This window comes from Chrysochloris asiatica, unplaced genomic scaffold, assembly GCF_000296735.1.
Source record: "Chrysochloris asiatica unplaced genomic scaffold, ChrAsi1.0 scaffold00014, whole genome shotgun sequence".
Lineage (NCBI taxonomy): Eukaryota > Metazoa > Chordata > Mammalia > Afrosoricida > Chrysochloridae > Chrysochloris > Chrysochloris asiatica.
Genome location: NW_006408532.1, coordinates 32,744,876 through 32,765,958, shown reverse-complemented (window position 1 = coordinate 32,765,958; position 21,083 = coordinate 32,744,876). Strand labels below are relative to the sequence as shown.

The window sequence follows — 21,083 nt, the reverse complement described above, 5'->3', positions numbered from 1 at the left end:
GTTCATAATCCAATAATTTTCGTAATAAGCAACTGCTCCTACAGATAGTTTGTTGTTGCTGTTCAGTACCTTCGAGTCAGTTCTGGCTAATAGCAACCCTGTATAGGGTTTCCTAGGAGTGACTGATGAACTTGAACCACCAACCATGGAGTACATACCGACTTTGGAGTCCAGCATGTTAGCCCACAGAGCCATACCAGGACTCCACAAACAGTTTAGATAATCTTTATTAGCTTTTTAAACTACTTTTAATTTAACTGTTGACTCACTGTGATCCTTTGTGGGTCAGAGTAGAACTGTGCTTCAAAGAATTTGCAATAACTGATTATTCAGAAGTAGATTGCCATGTTATTTTTCTGAAGCACAACTGAGTGGACTCAACCCTCTAACCTTCTTGTTAGCAGCTATGAGTGTTGGCTGCTAAAACTTTTAGTGGAGGGCTCTGGAAAGTGACTTTATAAACTGATGAATCTCTGTCTTCTCCTGGAGACTAGTCAAAAGCAAGTAATAAAAAGCAAACAAACAAAGTTCATTTTCTGAAAAGCTTGAAAAGGGTATGTAAAATAATTTGTAAATTTCTAACATGTAATTTTCCTAAAGCCATCGAGTTTTATGCGACAGACATTGTTGTTAAGTTTTGGTGAGTCAGTTCTGACACATAGTGAACCTCTACAGATAAGAGAGTTTCCGAGGAGTAGCTGGTGGGTTTGCACAGCCAACCTTCCGGTTCACAGTCCAGTGCTGATCCAACAGCACCACGCCAGGAGACACTAGGGAGAAAGAACGTGAAAGAGAGTTGAAGAGTGAATACAAGAAAGTGTATGCAGGAAAGGCCTAAAGAAGCAGTTAGGATCAAAGAAGCAGAAGATTCTGCTACATGCAACATAATGCAAATAAGACAGATACGAAGGTGTTTTAAAATGTTCATGTAAAAATCCCATGTATCTTTTAATGTCATTTTATATAAACTTTTAAAATCCCCCTTGTATTTGCAGAAAAATATCCTGTCTCATAGCAGCTGAGAGAAAAGAATGTTTACAATGGGGGGGGGGGGAGGGGAGTTAACCTGGAGTGCTTCTTTTGCTTCTTGACACTTGCAAAAGTTCTTTGTGAATAGTTGCCCCACAAAATCCCAACTCATTAATAATGAGCAATTAGAGAGAAAATGATAATAACAACTAGAAAAGTTGACAGAGTATGTGGGAAGCCATCAAGAAGAATAAATTATGTTTAATTGGAATTCCAGAATAGGAAGAGAGAAGAAAATCACCAAGAATATTGTTGGCAATTTTTTGAAAGGAAACTTTTCTAGTTTCATGAAAGGTGAGAAAATACACATTCAAGAAGCTCAAAGAACCCCAAATAGGAAAGACTCCAAAAGAAAATCACCAAGATTTATAATAATCAAAATATCCAAAACCAAAAACAAATAAAGAATCCTGAAAAGAAGCTGGGAAAAATGAAAAGTTACCTACAAAGACGAATCATTAAGACTAAATTAATTTGTCAGCAGAAACTATGTAGGCAAGAAGACAATGGGATGACATATATATAACTGTGAAAGAGAAAACTTGCCTACCAAGAATCATAAATCCAGCAAAATGGTTCCTCAAATATGGTGGTTATATTAGGATGTTCCCAGATACACAGATATTAAGGGAATAACCAGACCAATCATATAATAAATGCTAAAGGGAGTCCTTCAGATAGAGAACCAAAAATGGCAGACATAAACCCGAGATTAAGACACATGACAATAACAACATCACCTGCAAATAAAACCAGATATAGATGTATCAAAAATTAAATAATTCTAAGGAGCTCTAGTTATGTTGTTGTTGTTGTTAAGTGCTGTTGAGTCCATTCTGACCCATAGTGACCCTGTCTAGTGGTGTAGTGGTTATTAATCAAGCTGCTAACCTCAAAGTCAGCAGTTCAAAATTACCAGTTGTTCCATGGGAGAAAGATGTGGCTTTCTGCTCCCATAAAGATTTACAGCCTCGGAAACCCTATACAGGGTCACTATGAATTGGAACTGATTCCATGGCACATAACAACCACTACCGTGACTAAAAACAGGGAACCAGAGATATCAAGATACAATGTACTGTTTTTAACCTGTTGTTTGTTGTTACGTGCTATCGAGTCAGCACACATAATTCAGTCCACAAAGACAATGTTCTACATCCTACTTGGGTGAATAGGGACCTTAAAAGCTCATAAGCAGCCATCTAAAGTGCAGCTATAGGTCTCTCCATGTGTGAAGGAAAGAAAAGTGATGACAATTGAAGATATTTGGAATCAACTGATCCAATGGACTAATAATGAAGCACATGAACATCAGCCTCCACCGACTGCTCTGAAAGGAATTAAATTAGAAGGATCCGCATAGAGTAGGAGAAACATGTTAAACAAATCTCAAAATTATTAAAAAAAACAAACACCTGGTTTACAGGTCAGAGAAAGACTGGAAAAACTTGAGACTATGGCTCTCAGTTACCTTTCAGGTCAGAAACGGAACTCACCCTTGATGGTCCAATTTCAGCCTAGAAGTAGATAGATGAATGGCGAGGACAACACTAGTAAGGTATGTTCACCATGAAATGGTCAACCATTCAAGATCAAAAGGGCAGTATTTACCTAAGGACAATGTTCAGAAGGGTTGGAAAGGGAGGTAAAATTGAAATTAGAACCAGAAGGAGGAAGTGGGATAGCTGCTGTCTCATGGGGGAGACTGCAATTATTGAGATGAAACAAAATATGTGATTTGTTATGTGTAAAGCTGATGATCTGCCTGTAAACCTTCACCTAAGTCAAAGTAAAAAGTTAAAAACAGAAAAATACATACAATAAGGAATTAGTACCACACATACAAAAACACAATGCAGCAAAATTACAGCAGTAAATTTATACCTATACTGGCAGCCCCCAGGTTATGAATGAATGATAGCTGTTTTCAAGTCTTTAAATGGACTTTGTAGGTGAGTCAGAACAAATGTATGCAGTTCTTATTTAGTTTTACTTTAGTACAAGAAAAGGCTCGAAAAATCTTAATAGTGATTTAAAAGCTGCTGTGCAACAAATGAAGGTGATTGTGATGAAGAAGTTATTTTTAGTAGGTGCTACTTCAATCATTTCAAAGTGAGGGCAAATTTACATAGCATTAAAGGGTAACTATGAGTCTTCTATAAATCAGGCATTTGGAATCAGGGGACTGTCTGTATTACTAAGAAGAATCTAGCAAAAACTTAAAAAATAATTTGTAAAGCCACATGGTGTTTATTTTAAGAATGCAAGGATAGTTGAATATTAGTAATTTATAACTATAATTTATCATAGAAATATCCTAAAATATCAAATTATTATATATGAAAAGTCGTTTGACACAATTCAAAAACATTGTTTAAAGTACTTAATAAAATAATATCTCAGCCCTCAATCCAACATCAAGCTTAAATAGTGCTGGAAACATTTTCTTTAAGACGGTTGAAAACAAAGTTATTCACTGTAACTAACATTATTTAACATAACGACTGTTATATAAGGAGTCCTGGTTTGGCGCTGTGAGTTAATGCGCCAGACTGCAAAGCTGTTTGAACTACAAGGTGGGTGGTTCCAGCTCACCAGTCGCTCCTTGCAAACCCTATATTATATATCGCTATGGGTTGGAACCGACTCGACGGCACTTAACACCAACCAACAACTGTTATATAACACTGACATTTCTTATATAATTAGAGTGCTGGCGGTGGGAATAGTGTGTCTTTAAGTTGGTTCCAACTCACAGTGACCCTGTATCAGGTTTCCGAAGGCTTGTAGATTTGAACTGCTGACCTTCCGTGGTTAGCAGCCCTATGTGTAACCACTACGCTACCAGGGCTCCTTATGAAATGAAAGTAGGGAAAAATAAAGATATAAAATTGAAAAATGATGAGAAAAACCTATGATTACATGTTGCTACACCTAGAGAAACCTCAAAAAATAACTGTATGAAAATGAAGCTACCATTAAAGCGATTCCAAGCCATTGATTTCCTGTATAGGGTTTCGGAGATTATAAATCTTTATAAGAACAGAAAATCTCATTTTTCTCCTGAGGAGCAGCTGGTGGGTTTTAACTGCTTCCTTTGCAGTTAGCAGTCCAGTGCTTATCTTACAGTATTTCAGACTTCCTTAAAGAAACAACTATAAACCTCAAATAAATAATATCTTACAGCATCCCAGACTCACTTAAAGAAACAACTATAAACCTCAAATAAATAAATAAGTAAATCCATAAACTGGTGGGGTAAAACATAATATGTAAATACTAACAGCTTTTATAGACTCCTGGTGTGGCGCTGTAGGATAAGCAATGGACTGTGAACTACGAGGTCAGTAGTTCAAACCCACAAATCCACAAGCTGCTCTTTGGACACTCTGCACAGGATCGCTTTGAGTTGGAACCGATTTGGCTGCATTTAACAACAGCTTGTTGTTGTTATGTGCCATAGAATCGGTTCCAACTCATAGCGACCCTGTACAGGGTTTCCGAAGCTGTAAATCTTTACAGGAGCTGAAAGGCTCATCTTTCTCCCATGGAACAGCTGGTAGTTTCAAACTGCTGACCTTGAGGTTAGCAGCCCAATTCGTAACCATATAAAGCAATGCATTTCATTGTGGTAAAATATATATAACAAAACATTACCATTTTAAAGATTTTTTAAGCACACCAATTCAGTGATATTAACTACCTTCACCACATTTACAATCATCACCTTTATTACCCACTTTCTCATCATTCTAAATGGAAACTCTGTACCCTTAAGCAATATCAACCCATTTACCCTCCCCTCAGCCCCTGGTAAACTCTGTTGTTAAATTCTGTCTTCTCAGAATTTGAATTTTAAGTATTCTAAATATTTCATATAAAAGGAATCATGAGATACTTGCCCTTTTGTGTCTGTTGTGTTTTACTCTGAGTGATGTTTTTCTCTAATGTATGTAGAGGAAATATTTAAACCAATTCCATTTTACATGGGAGGGTTAAGGAACATGAAGGGAACATGATGAATCCAGTGACTTGATCACATGCATATATAATGTTATAGTTAACACCTCACATAACCACTAACCAATGTCACTAACTTGCTCATGTAGAAATTCTTGAGTTGATGTATGTTTTGCTGTGTATATCTCAATAACAACAAGATAAAGAAAATTTAGGGAAAAAGAAATGGCACATGCTGTTGCCGTAGTTAGTGGTTGTCAAGTTGCCTCAGATTCATACTGAGCTTATGTCTAATGGAACAAAACATTGCCCATCTTCATGACCAATTTTCAAAGAAGCAAAACTGTCAATGTGGTTGTGAATATTGTAGCAGGGCATCTGACTTTTGGAGGAGTTAGTAGTTGCAAGGTTGTATTTGAGGCATGGGGTAGCAATAATGGTTGTGATAAACTAAGTTATTGGCATATAAAGTTGGGTGGCATCAGTAATAATTCTTACAAAACACTTCCACATCATGGATTTGGACATCACTCTTTAGAACTTTGCCTTGAGTCCATTTGTCTAGCCTTCCATTGATGAAATGAAACAGCTAACATCTTTTATCAACTCTTTTCTGATTTAATTTAGCAAACTGGACACAAAAGAGACCATAAACAAAGTTAACTGAAATTAGATTGAAACAAAGTTGGAACACATGTAACAAAACTATGGTCTATAATGTGCTTTTACAAATTGATAAAAAGCAAATGAATAGCAACAAACACACAGGAAAGGAATGAATCAGTAATTCACTGGTGAGCAATGGCTAAAAAGTATATAAAAATATATCGTTATTCACCAATGTTGTTGCTTATTATTAAGTGCCATTGAGTTGGTTCTGACTTATAGGTACTCTGTGTAGAATTTCCAAGGAGCGGCTGGTGGATTTGAACCACTGACCTTGAGGTTAGCAGTCCAGTGCTTATCCTATAGCATCATAGCAATAGTGAGTAAAATATCAATTACCCATTGTTGTTATCAAGTGCCATCAAGTCAGTTCCGACTCATAGTGACCATGTATAGGGTTTCCGATGAGCAGCTGGTGGGTTTGAACTGCTGACTTTGTGGTTTGCCTCCCAGTGCTAATCCTACAGCACCACACTAGAAGTCCAAATTTGCCATTAACTTTCACTTTATACACATTGAATTGTTAAAACCTGGAGTGGATGAGAAGGATGATTTTAAGTAGGAAAGCAGGGAAAAATCTGCTCTTACAAACTTCTAGTGAACTGTGAATTACTATAGACTTTTGGAAAGTAATTTCACAGTATCTTCTTAAAGCAAAGCTACACTCTTACAGTCTAGTGCTGCTTCTGCCTATGGTGACTCTCCAGTCCTGGCAGTCTCTTGGAGGAAGTCAGGACCTCGGGGTACATGCTCTAGAGCAAACTAGGGCAGGATTCTTAAGGATACAATCCCACCTATATCATTGCACAGTCTGTGGACTGGTTTTTACTGATGCATGCAGATTTATCAAGACCCACTCTATACCATTATCCTGCTCCGTTTTGAGAAGAAACCAAAATCAAATCCATCCCTTTCTAGTAGATTCTAATTCAGTGACCCCATCTGTTACAGAATACAATTGAGCTTTCTAGGGATTTCAAGGCTGTACACTTTGTTGTTTTTGTTATTGTTAAGTGTCGTACTCATAGTGACCCTGTATAATGATTCCAAGGCTGTAAATCTTTGGGAAGCAGAAAGCCTCATCTTTCTCCTCCTGCAGAGCAGTTGCTGGCCTCCAACTGCCTACCTTGTGGTTCACAGTTCAGTGTTTATCCTACAGATCCACCATGCTCCCTTGTAAAGTTTACTGAAACATATCTCCAGGCACCTCTTTGAGGTAGCTTTGCATTAGCAGTCCAGCCCCAATCTTTTGTGCTACCTAGCAACCTGGTTTTGCGAATATTTGACAAAAAGCAACTGCCCCCTCCTCCTTCTCTGGAGGAAGGGTTTAGTCAAGATCTGTTCTGGAGTTGCCTAGCTTTTGAGGCGTATACTCTTAGGTTTGAATGCCAAATCCTGGGGATCCTATCATCCTTTTTGGTTTTCACACCAGACATCACAGGGTTTCTGTAAATGGTTTCCAGCCCTACTTTCAGAACACAGCCCAAGTGTCCCTCCAGTTTCATCATACTGGGCTGGGCTGCAGATATTAAAGTGTAATCCTGGTGTGGTGCTCAAGGATAAACACTGGACTGCCAACCACAGTGTCAGCAGTTCAAAACCACCAGTCGCTCCTTGGAAATGCTGTAAAGGGTGGCTATGAGTTGGAATCAACTTGGCAGCACTTAACAGTAACAAAACATTTTTAAAATGAGAATTCTTTATAGTTCTTTTCTTTCCTCTTCATCTGCTCATCATTTTAAACAACCTCATCTTAACAACATTTGACTCCACCAGTAAAATGATCTCTTAAAATTGTTTTTTTAAAATGCTCATTTCCTAGTGGATTCTTAGCCTCCATAGACTACTCCTATTGGCAAAATGGTTTCATCTTTTCTGATTTTTCAAACTGTGGTCCTTTTGTTTCAATGATATGTCTGTGTTGAAAAATAAATAGAACAAGTGTGGGACTATGCGTGTGCACCTTTGAGAAATAACGTATTGTTCTTTGAGTAGGTCTCTTGAGAGGTGTCCTTAATCCCAAAGGAATTTTGGAAAGGGGCAGTATCATGCACATTATTTTCTGTATACAGATTTAAAAATGAGGCTAGACACTCAGCAGTGTCTGGAGTAAGTGGTGTTAGAGTGACTTTTCCAGATGTCTTTGGGCTCTGCAGGTTGGTACTGTCTTTAGGGAATGGCTTGGATTTGATTTAACATTTTCTAAATTGGTTCACCTACCTTTGAGTTTGGAGGATGTATTGCTTTGTGCTCCCTCAGATTAATGTACTGCCAGCAGGTCTGAAGCTCCCATCTCAAAAAATTCATTAACACGTTGGGAAATCCTGAGACCAGGTGTGGCCCTGAAAGGTTAATCTATCCTCATTCTTTCTTCACAGCAACTTCAGAGTGAATTATATGCTAGTCGTTTAAAGTCAGCTGGTGGAAGCAATATACCTTACCTGCACTTAAAGTGCTATGCACACGTTGCTGGGTTTTAGGTACACTGTGTGTGTTTTGTATATCTCTGTGTGAGTGTGTGTGTTCCACACATATCCCAAAATTATAAACACCTTTAATATAGTTGGTTTATTTTTTAATAAAAAACAACTTATATTTAGGTGTGTTGCTTCTTTGGGCAACCTGGATGGTGCAAATGGTTAACATGCTCAGGTACTCACTGAAACGTTGGCGGTTTGAGCCTAACCAGAAGTACCTTAGAAGAAAGGCCTGGCGATGTACTTCTCCTCACAGACCACAGTCATTAAAAACCTATCAACCATAGTTCTATTCCTGCACACATGAAGGGATCACCTTGAGTCAGAGTCAATTCAATAGCAAGTAGTTTGGTGTATTTTGTTTTGCTTTAAATTCATGAATAAAATGAAAACTGCAAGTATCATTACAGAAATATAGACTGATCTATCTCTGAGACCTGAGGAATTGGATTGTGTCCAGCGGCCACTATCAACTACTCTGAAAGGTATAATATTAGAAGGTCCTAGATTGAGTGGGAGAAAAATGTGGACTAAAGTCAAGATCATTAAAAGACCAGATTTACTGGTCTTATAGAGATTGGTGTTGTTGTTAAGGGTTATTGAATCAGTTCTGACTCATAATGACCGTCTATAAGGTTTCTGAGGAGCAACTGGTGAGTTTGAACTGCTGATCTTGCAGTTACCAGTCCAGTGCTGATCCTACATCATGACAGTTACCGTCAAATCATGGTGACCCCACGCACAGGCATTGCCCGGTGCTAAGTCATCGTCTAGGATTGGTTATAGATAAGAAAATGATGATGCTACCCTTCAAGAATTTGAAATTCCTTTATTCCTTTTCCCTCTTAACTACTCCCTTCCTCTCCTCTTTCAAACACCCCTAGTCCTCACAGACTAACCATATTCAGAGATTATCATAATTGTTTATTGATTTTACTGTTTTCCATTCAAATTTCACCCATTAAACCCCTTTACTTTTCCAGAATGAAATAGTATTTTCATTATTTTCCTACTCCAAATATGAGTAGCAATAACAGACTTTTGCTGTTTCGTGAGTCTGTATTAAATACATGATAAAATACATAAAATGTATGATTTTAATGAAATATTTTATTTCCTCTTTTGTTACTTATTGTAATTTGGTTTAATTTGGCTCTGATAACCTTTTTGTCCACTAGTAACTCTCAGTGCACATCTTATGAATATTGCATATGAAAAAGGAAAGGACAAAAGAAAAAAGTCAGTCAACATCAGCTAAATATTAAGGTGAACATAAGGTCAGGTTGAAGTGTCGGGGAGAAAGAGAAAAAAAAACAGGAAGAAAATATATATATCTATAATAATTTAATAGAAAAATTTCATTGAGAAAATGCACATATCATTATTGGCAAAATGTTTTCACCAAGACAGAGTGTTATCAGTGATCTCAATCAGCTGTTTACTTATTCATATGCTGTTATTGCTGAGATTAGGGGAATAAAGGCACATTCAAGGAGCTAAAATCCAGCGCGCATTATGCTTAGGTGGGAGACTTTTGTCAGGGAGAAACAGCTGAGAAAAAGACCTCTCAGCTATCCTATTTGGAGAGGAAAGCTGGCTCCTTTTCTTCCCAGTTTAATCATTAAAGTGAAAAATGCTCATGTGGCAGAACAACTCCACAGGCCTGCCTTGTTTAATAGGTTCTTAGTAAATTATATTAGTTCTTGAACACCATCCAGGTTCTTAATGATGATATTTCTGAAGGTGACAAGCTTCAATAGCTTGGAAAAGTTCATTTCAGTCTCTGGTGGTGGTGACTTCACCTGAGTAAAATTACCATTTATACACAGGCCTTTTAGTTGTGGTCAGACTTCTGTTAGAGTCTAGAACCTGAGACTATCATCATCTGATATGGAGAAAACCTGGGGCCTTAGCTAATGCTATAGTCTCAAGTGCTAGATCTCAGACTTGAGAGGGTTCAGCATCATCTGGAGGACTTGTTAAGATACCATAACTGAAGATATCTACGCCCTAATCCCAGAATGTGTGACTATATTACTTTACATGGCAAAGTTGGGGGCAGTGGTGGTCCAATGATAAAATGTTCTGCTTCCCATATGTGAGACCCAGCCAAGGCAACTCCTGCACAGCTACCACCTGTCTGCCAGTGGAGACTTGTATGTTGTTATGATGCTGAACAGATTTCACTAGAGCCTAAAGACTAGGAAGAAGGGCCTGGTGAGCTACTTCTGATAATCAGTCAATGAAAACCCTGTGGATCACAATCAGCCTGTTGAAACTGATCATGGGTTTAGCACAGAACCAGCATGTCCTTCCTTAGTGCCTGGCTTCTCCATGTGTTGGGGTTGATTCAAAGACAGATAACAACACCAACATGGCAAGAGGGGAATTAAAGTAGCAGATGAAATTAAGGTTGCTTAATCAGGTGTTTTTTAAATAAAGAGATTAACCTGGATTATCTAGGTGGACCCACTGATATCATAAGTGTCTTTAAAAGTTGAAGGTAGTGGAAGAGGAATCAGTATGATGCTATGTGAGAAAGACTTGGCCCACCATTGCTGACTTGAAGAACCAAGAAAAGCAGGCTGTCTCTAGAACTTGGAAAATAAAATAAATGAATATTCTCCTAAAGTTCCCAGAAAGGAGTGCAGCTTTTCTGACCCTTAATTTAGACCAGTGAGACCCATGTTGGACTTCTCCAGAACTATAAGTTAATAAATTTGTATTGTGTGGGGCTGAAAAATGTGCATTTCTAACAAGTTACCAAAGCCAAAGGATACTGATACCATCGATTTGGGACACAGTTTGAGAACCTAGAGAAATAAAAGAGAAAAGCTCAGGGTGGTCTGAAGATTTAATAGTAAAGGAAAGTTGAAGAGATGTAAATAGTACTAGCTAACCAATTACAATCTCAAAGACTAATCCCTTTCTGCAAGTTGAGTATTGCTGTTTTTATTAAGTGCCTTGGAGTTGGTGGGACTCACAGTCACCCTGTATAGGATTTTTGAGGGGCAGCTCCTGAGTTTGATCTACCAAACTTTAGGTTAAAAACCAACCTTATAGTCCAATGCTTACCCTATGGTACCATGCTGATCGCATGGAAAATAACAGGTCTTTCTGCTTTGCTCTCTGCTTTGTGAATTTATTTGTTTCTCTTTCTCATTTTGTTCTTTGCTCTTTTTTTGTTTGTTTGTTTTAGTATTTCAGAGCCCCTATGCAGACTTGAATTTTAATCTTGACTGCAAATAATCATTTACTAGTTGTATCACCTCTGGCCATTTATAAACACCCTCAGCATCAGTATTCTTGTTTGTAAAATAATAATAGCTATTTCTGAGGTGATTGTGGAAACTACAAGAGCCCTATGCCCTAAGTCTTGGCACAGAAGCATGGACATCATTCACTTACTGTCATAGAGACAATTTGAGTCATAGCAACTCTGTAAAAGGGTTAACGGGGCTGTAAGTCTTCAAGAGAGCAGAAAGTCTCATCTGTCTCCTCTGGTGGGTTTGAACTGCCAACCTTGAGGTTAGCAGTCCAATGCTAATCCTACAACACTACTAAGGCTCTTTAGGAACACTGCATTGCTATTGTTAAGTGCCTTCGAGTCAGTTTGGCTCATAGTAACCCTGTACTGGGTTTCCGAGGAGCAGCTGGCAGGTTTGAACCGCTGACCTTGTGGTTTACAGTACAGTGCTTATCCTGCAGTGCCATGTGAGGAATTCAGGGACATTGTAGTGTACAATAAATATGAACCACTTTGGATTTTACTGCCTGAGAATGTCTAGCTTCCCTCTTTTCCTCCTTGTCATTCTATCACTTTGCTTCCATGCTTCTGCTTCTCCCTTTTTATATCTTTTTCTTTCAGCTTCATAAGATATCCATGTCATCAAATACATCAATCAGATCCAAGCTGATCCCCCATCAGAAGCCATGAGAAGTTTTGCAGGGGTTGATTTCTCTTCCCCTTTATGACATTGTCCTTTCAGCTCCCCTATCATATCAGACTTTGCAGAAATTTACACATGTATTCACTGGAGATTTGCAGAAGTTTGCAATGGAAATTGTAGTACAGGGAGGTCAAGTTGAAATTTTTTGCTTAATTTGTCCTACCCAGGCATTAAGAGGAAGCTGCCTAAAAAGTAAAGTCATTTATTAACCTACTTCTCATGTCTGAGTATCCTGACTCTTTCCTTAAAAGATTTTCTTCTCATCTCCTGACAAATCTTAAACACCCGTCTTCTGGGACTCCTCATGGCAACACGCAGAAGATTCTAACTACTTGGAACCATTTCCTTTCCCAGGGTTTGAACATTGGGAGAAAGCACCATGGGTGCCTATAAACTCCTACTACTTACTTTCAGGAGGGGGACGAAATGGAAGTAGAGAAAACTGATGTATTGATTCACAGTGAAGAGTTTCCAAGTTACAGCTTGTCCAGGGATGCAGAAGACATCAGATTAGAGATCATCCAAGACTGGAGGAGTTCTCAGGATTAGAGGCTGTACCCCATGAATTCCCCAGGATAGAGATTGTGTAGGATTGAAGAGCTCCCCCATTTATAATGCAAGAACATATGTTTCTTTAAGATTAAACATATGTTCACATCTCTACCAAAAATAAACATTCATTCTCCAGGACAATTCAGTCTAAACTCATATTGAAAAATGGATATGCAATACATTTATTCAGTCTCAAAATTTGTAAGTAGGAAATAGTCTTCTACTGCCCATCAGCTCACCGGGTGGTGTTAATAATCTGAATACCGTTAGCTTCTTTCCTGCTTCCCCTTTAGCACGTACTGGAATAAGTTCCGTGGAGTGAATTCCCACTCATAGTGACCCTGTATAGCATTTACATGAGCAGCTGATGGGTTTGAACTGCCAACCTTGTGGTTAGTATTCCAGTGTTTACACTACAGAGCCACACCAGTGTTAGAAGAGTGGGGCTGTTTTTAAGTGGCTTTAAGTCGGTTTACACCCTCGGAAACCCTGTACAGGGTCGCTATGGGTCGGAACCGACTCGACGGCACTTAACAACAACAACAACAAGTCGGTTCTAAATCCTAATCGTGTTTCCAACAAGTGCCAGCAGACCTTGTGGTTCAGACTGACCTTTTTGCCCAATACTTACCCTACAGCGCCACACCAGGATTCCAGATGAATGTCGGCTTCATTATTTTAAGTGAGAAATTTAGTCAAATTGAGTGGATTGAGTTCTTGGAAGGGACCTTTATTCTCCTAAGTCTTTATTTGGGGATGAGGGTTAGGAAAAAAATAAAATGAAGAATACAATTTTTACAGTAGCAGTCACAATTTCCTTTTTCCAAAAACACAGTTGTAGTAAGTTACATTTATTTTTACATACCTCTTTGATTTTTTTTTTCTTTCTTCCTTTCTGTTTTCAACATACAAGCAAGTGATTATGTTTTCTTAGACAATTTTTATTGTTTGTTTTGTTGGTAGCACTTTTACCTTGGGGGTCTCTTTTTCTCCTTATGTTATCCAAGAAGAGACAACAATTGTGGTCATATAGCTAAGCTACAAGCACACCCAATAAAATCCCACCATCCAAGCAAGATTCAATACTAACTGCTATACACCAGAAAGATAGCAAACACTTGGTAAAATTACTCTGAGTTGAATAATAAGAGAAGTGAAAAGGGAAGCCCATCTCAGGATCACATGTACCAGGAGGCAATCAGAAAACTAATATTCATCTAAAAATGAAAATACATCTAATTATTGAAAACTTCCAAAAAGCAACAGAAAATCTCAGCTCATGTGCAGAAACAAGATAGAGTAGCTGAAACAAATGATCTGGAGGTAGACCTAGATTTCCCATTGGAAGGAGGGCAGGCTTTGGAACTGCCTGAGAAGGATTTCAGGAGAATGATAATGAGGTGCATCCAAATGCTCCACTGCGAGGTTGAGAAAAACAAAGAAGTTAAGAAAGCGCTATAGGACTTTTATGATCTATGGACCTTTAGTAGTCTAAACTACCATGGGGGTATGGGAATACTTAACCTGCAATGATAAAAAGGGGTTTTGCTGTATTGCTAATTAGAAGGACATGTAATTACACTTAGTTTTTTATCCAATAAATAACAAACTCTAGCTAAAGTTTACTGTTTTGTGACTGAGTAGTAATTTTACCTTTTTTTTTTTTTCTCCCTTTGGGAACATCCACAACAATACCTGGGTAAGTCAAAAATATTATTACAAAATCATAGAAAACGTTATTAAACAAAAATATCAAAATGTGAAGCTGTTATTTCTCAACATATACTTACTTCACTTAGGTCTATAACTTCTGAAAGCAGTTATTTCCACCTCTCTCTAACCCTTTTCCTGGTGTGGCACTGTGGGTTAATGCACTGAACAGCAAAGTCATTTGAATCGCAAGGTGGGCAGTTCAGACTCACCAGTAACTCCTTGGAAATTCTATATAGGGTCATTATGGGTTGGAACTGACTTTATGGCACTTAACAACAACAACGCTTTCTAGGGTGGCGCTGTGGGTTAATGCGCCAGACTGCAAAGTCATTTGAACTGCAAGGTCGGTGTTTCAAGCTCACCAGCTGCTCCTGGGAAACCCTATGAAGAGTTGCTATGGTCGGAATCGACTCTACGGCACTTAACAGTAACAACAATAACCATTTCTATGAAGTCCTGGCGTGGCACTGTAAGAGAAGTGCTGGGCAGCTAACCACAAAGTCAGCAGTTCAAACTCATCAGCTGTTTCTCAGAAACTCTATACAGGATCACTATGAGTTAGAATAATTAAATACTGTGCATCACTGAATGTGCTTATTACCCATTTTTATATCTTCTTTTTATGACATATCTACAGAATTCACTTACCCATATTTTATTAGGTTGTTTACTATATATAATCTATGCTTTATGCTTTTATGATTATTTTATCTCAGTGGGTGTGGCATGCTTTCTCAGTTTCTTAGCCATTTATCTTGAATATAAAGTCTTTAATTTCAATGAAATACAGTTAGCAATTTATTTTTGTATATTGGTTTTAATTTCGCTAATCATTATTGAAACAGACTCGAGGGTACACAGCAAAAATAAAAAATTCTTTCATTAATGTTATTGTTATTAGCTGTCAGTGAACTGATTTTTAATCATACTAACTCCATGTCACTGTAGGATAAGCACTGTAGTGCGAATCACAAGGTTGACAGTTCAAACCCACCAGCCCCTCCTTGGAAACCCTGTATAGGGCTGCTATGAGTCGGAATCAACTCGATGGCACTTGACAACAAGAATAACTACAACCCCATGTGACAGGGTAGGAATGCCACCTTTTATCCCACAGAGCACCTGGGTAGGTTAAAAAATGCCACCTTTTCCATGAACAACCCAATGCCCCAGGACTCCTTTTATTAAAATAAGTAAAAAATAGTTTTTCTGTGTGGATTCCTTGTTGTTTTCAATAAGACAGCTGGGATGACGATGGGACTAAATTTTCTGCTTCTCAAGAATTTCAGTCTCCTGCTACCTATTGTCTAAGAATAGAAAACAGTTATCTGATAGTTTGTACAGTTTCTTAGTTGTACACAGTAGGAGGAAGGACTAGGACAACTTTTTTTTTTTCTTCTCTTTGTTTTTAGTGCATATCCATTTCAAATTACTGAAGTAGAAAATAACTTTTCTGGCAAAATTAAGAGATTCACACAGTTAACCAGTTGAAGTGGCTTGGCAAACAAAATGTAAATGAGATGTTCCAGGGAGAGTTGGCTAATGTGTGGAGAAAGTAAGTGACAGCCATAAATTTACTTAGTTATAATGGAAAGTCCAAGATTAGATTAAAAAAGGTATGAGGAAAGTAATCAGAGCAATAGATTTTTACTCGAAGTTCGCTTAGTACATTTTAAAGCTGTTGGCTTGTGGTTAGGAACCAATTGGTTCTCTCTAATGTTCTTATGCCAGTAGTAGCATTTGCTGGCCTGCTGGGTAGTAAAGTTTTGCTTCCTTGATATAAGAAGGGCAGCATCATTTCTATCATCATTATATTTTCCAACTAATGATCCTTCCTCTTTTTGTCCAACTTTTGTATTCTAATCACCAGTAATTATCAATACATCTTTGTTTTTGTTTAAAGTTTTTATTGTGACTTGGGTGATAGTTTACATGGGAGAACATCAGCTTTACATCTATCCTATCATATTTCATTTCATTGCAATGATTACAATTCCCTTCATGCATCATCATTCAACAGCATTTGCTTTCATTCCCTGTTTTTTGTGTTTTTGTTTTGATGTACACTTAAGCACTCAGGAATATACAACCATTAAAGCAACCAAAGGGCACACCCCACAAGCCCGCACCCGGTCACCAGCACACAGCCACTCTCCCTCCCTGAGTCCAGGGTCCCCAGCTGCTCCATCTCTCCATGTCATCATCTCTGCCTCCATCTCTGGCATCACTGCTTCTTTGGATAGGGTCCCGCACTCTGCTCTTCTCCCTTGATGGTCCCAGGGTCCTCCGCTCCTGGACTGCAAGATCAACCACTCCCTACCTTTTGTTACAAAATATCTACCTTTACATTTCCAACTCTCACAGTCAGTCCTGATAGTAATTATTCACTATTGAACCACAAGAGTCTTATCCCCATCTCCTGTCACCAGCCCTGTCCAGACAGGTTGGAAACAACTCAGTGGAGAGTCTACCTTCCCCCGTACCTTCTGAAACTAGGTTCCCTCTTGAAAGCTTGTAATACAGACACTTCATGCCTCTTTAGTAACCCCCCCCCACCCCGCGCCATCTTGGGTAGTCACATAGTGGTTACGAATTGGGCTGCGAACCTTAAGGTCAGGGGTTCGAAACTACCAGCTGCTCTGCAGGAGAAAGATGAGGCTTTCTACTCCTGTAAAGATTTACACCCTTGGAAACCCTGTACAGGGTTGCTGTGGGTCAGAACCGATTCGACGGCACTTAACAACAACGTCTAACTTGCCTATCCCTGTCAACCCTGTGTACCGAGGGGGTGGGAATAGTCCTCCCTGTAAAGATTTGTTCCCTCTTTTGACATACTAATTCCGTAAGTATAGGTCAAGTTCATCAAATTGTACCAGATTACTCTTTTTTTCCTCTTCTTTCTTCCTCTAGTCAAATTCTGATCATCCAGCCATTGAAGCCAGGTCAAATGGGTGTTATCTGCATGTTTGGGTGTTCTTGTGCATCTCCCCTCACTTCATATCAGCTGGATGGTTCACTCTTCACTCTAGTCCTCTGTGGCCATGTTCCTGTCTCTGGCTCAGGAGTCCTCAGGTCTCACCATACTGCTGGCCAACCAGGCCTCAACCCGATTGACAGGAGTCAATTGAATGTGGTCGAACTTAGCTCACAACTTCATTGCTGTTTTTCCCCCACTTCCCATTATTGGTAAACCAGTGTGGTCACCAGCAGGGCCACATGCCTGCTTGTGTATTCCCCTTGAATCTCAGTCTTGGAAGGGGGCTAGCCCTGAGGGCACCCGACCACTTGCCATGATGGTTCCCCGAGGAACAACTTGCTTTTTCTTATAGTAATCAATCAGACTGTCATTATTGTTTTTTGATTTTTCCTGCTGGTCTTTCTTTTAAGATGTATCTTCTGTTCTTCTAGAAGCTCCAGGCTGGTCCCTTGTCCTTTCAAGTGAAAATTTCTCACCTCAGAAAATTCTGGATGGGGATTGGATTCCATCTATGGTCTTATGCAATGCAAAGGTTCCTCAGGATGCCTCCTTCACTGGGCAAGTTTTAGCCCCATTTTAGGTATCCCAATCGGTTATAGGCTGAAGACACATTTATAAGCTTTCTATGATGATGTTTCTGGCTATTCCTTTCTCTCCCCCACAAGTGTCTATTTTACAGAGTTGTTGTTGTTGTTAAGTGCTGTCGAGTCAGTTCCAACCCATAGCGACCCTGTACAGTGTTTCTTAGACTGTAAATCTTTATGGGAGCAGAGAGCCTCATCTTTCTCCCGCAGAACAGCTGGTAGTTTCGAATTGCTGACCTTAAGGTTTGCAGCCCGACTCATAACCACTACACTACCAGTACAGTAGTAGGCAAGAAAACCAAGATTCACAAGACAGCCAAGCATCTTAACATTATTTTCCCTCTTTTACCCTTCAAGCCATACCTCAATCCCTGTATCCCAGAGTTCTGTTGTTCCATGGTTGAGTATTCATCACTATTTACCTCTGTCTCACTTAGCCCATGAAACCTGCCTACATGTTCTCCCAACTGCCTTGTTCTTATATTCCCCTACCCTTCTAGTATATTGCTTCCCCCAACACCCAAACTATCTTGTGTATATTCTCTACCCGGTACTCCACCTTCTTCTCCTTCCCCTCACTCCAGCCCCCTACACTCCGGTCGGTAACCAACAAATAATTTTTTTTTCCCTTTCAGTGTGGGTATTTTTTCTTAAGCTTTTACAATAATGGTCCTATGCAGTATTTCTCCTTTTGTGACTGACTAATTTCACTCAGCATAATGTCCTCAAGGTTCATCCATGTGGGGTGGCTTGCAACTTCCTTGTTATTCTTCAACGTAGCATAAAAGTTTGTTTATCCATTCTTCCATTGATGAGCACTCAGGCTGTCTCCAACTTTTTGCTATTGTAAATAGTGTTGCTATGAACATTGGTGTGCATGTATCTATCTACTTGTGTTATGGCTCGTATTTCTTGTGGATAAATACCAAGTAGAGGAATTGCTGGATCATAAGGTATTTCTATTTCCAACTTTCTGAGGAAGTGCCATACTGTTTTCTAGAGTGGTTGGACCATTTTGCAATCCCGCCAGCAATGCAGGAGTGTCCCAGTCTTTCTGCATCCTCACCAGCATTTATTTTCCTCTACATTTTTTATCTTCGTTGATATTGCTGGTGTGGGATGATATCTCATTATTGTTTTGATTTGCATCTCTCTGTCAGGAGGGACCAGTCACTGGAAAAGGATATCATGTTTTGTAGGGTGGAGGGTCAGAGAAAAAGAGGAAGACCCCCAGCGAGATGGGTTGGCAAAGTGGCAGTATCAATGGGCTCAATCGTGGCAATGATAGTGAGGTTGGCCCAGGATCAGGCAGTGTATAAGGTCTCTATGAGTCGGTACTGACTCGATGGCACCTAATAACAACAACAATGGCTAGTGATTGTGAACATTTCTTCGTATGTTTGTTGGTTGCCTGAATCTCCTCCTTGGTGAAGTGTCTATTCATGTCCTGTGCCCATTTTTTAATTGGGTTATTTGTCTTTTCTTATAGAGGTGTTGTAGTTTCCTATATATTTTAGAAATCAGTCCCTTGTCAGATGCGTCGTTGCAAGGTCAACAGTTTGAAACTACCAGCTGTTCTGCGGGAGAAAGATGAGGCTTTCTGCTCCTGTAAAGATTTATAGCCTCAGAAACCTTGTGCAGGGTTTCTATGAGTCGGAACTGACTCCATGGCACATAATAGCAACAACAACCCTTTCCTGGTGTGGTACTATAGGATCAGCATTGGACTGTGAACCACAAAGTTGGCAGTTCAAACTCACCAGCCACCATTATGAGTCTGAGTCAATTCAGTGGCATATAACCAAAATAAACACTTTGCTGAAGAATTCTGTGCTTCAATTTATACCACGTCAAAAGGGTACTTTTGGCATATTTGAAGGACTCAAATTGTATTCCGTTTCAAAAGTGTTCTTTGAATTTGGGGAGAAAAAAAAAGAAGTCTGAAGGGGCAAGATCAGGGATGTAGGAAGAAAAGGGTAAGGTTTCCCAAATAAATGCGCTGGACTGCAAAGTCCGTTTGAACTGCAAGTTGGAAGTTCAAGCTCACCAGCCACTCCTCAGAAACCCTATACAAAGTCGCTATGGGTCAGAATCTACTCAATGGCACTTAATAACAACAACTACCCTTGCTACCCTCAAAAAATAAACAGGTGAGGAAACATGGCGGCGACTTCGAGTGTGGATAAGGAGAAAGAACAGCCGGGTGGCAGCTCTGGAGCAGCAGGTGGTAACAGTGCACGAGAGTGACTGTTGCCAGCGCTGGAAGATCTGGAGGTGTTGTTGAGAGAACCTATAGAAATGCTGGCAATTTCAAGAAACCAAAACTGTTACAGACTGGAGAGGAAAACCAGATCCTGAAGTTGTTAATTCACAGATATGGGGAGTTTCAAGAACTAATGAAATTGGCATTTAATCAGGGAAAAATACATCATGAAATGCAAACTTTAGAAAAAGAAGACAGTGATATTCAACAACTACAAAAACAGCTCAAAGAAGCAGAACAAATACTGGCAACAGCTGTTTATCAAGCAAAGGAAAAGCTTAACTCAATAGAAAAGGTGCTATCTCCTCTGAAGAGATCATGAAGTAAGCGCACAGGATCAGTACAATCACCGCTGTGTGTGCTCCACTGACCTGGTTCCAGGAGACCCATGGAGGCCGTATCCAACGGATTTAGAAATTAGAAGTGGATTGTTGGGTCAGAAGAACAATCCGTCCACTAATAGTGTGAATGGGCATTTACTAGGGAATGCACTCACAGCAGGCAGGTTGCCAGATGTCCTTGTTCCTCAGTACCCGTAGCAGTCCAGTGACATAGCAATGAACCACGTCAAGGAACTATCCAATCACAGTAACAACTTCCTGTTGGAACCTCCGGAGCACAACAAAGAAACGAAGATGATGTAGAGGTCATGTCAACAGACTCCTGGAGTAGCAGTAGTGACTCCGATTAAACATAAAAGGCAAAAAGCTTACAGAATTGAAACCTGTAAGACTCTGTTCCTCACACAATAGCAGGGCAATGTAAGCTGCAAACTGCTAAGAACAGCCCAGTAAAGACTGGCTATTGTTGAATAATACAGCTTACTAAAAATCATAAGGAACTTTTTTAGTCAAAAATCATAGTTTCAATCCTAATCCACTAAGCAAATATTTAGGGAGTATTCAACATTTA

At 39.3% G+C, this 21,083-nt stretch overlaps 1 pseudogene; it reads left to right on the top strand.

Annotated features, from left to right (window-relative positions):
* Positions 1-20,068: 20,068 nt before the first annotated feature.
* On the top strand, positions 20,069-20,862 carry LOC102837651 (annotated as a pseudogene).
* Positions 20,863-21,083: the final 221 nt, after the last annotated feature.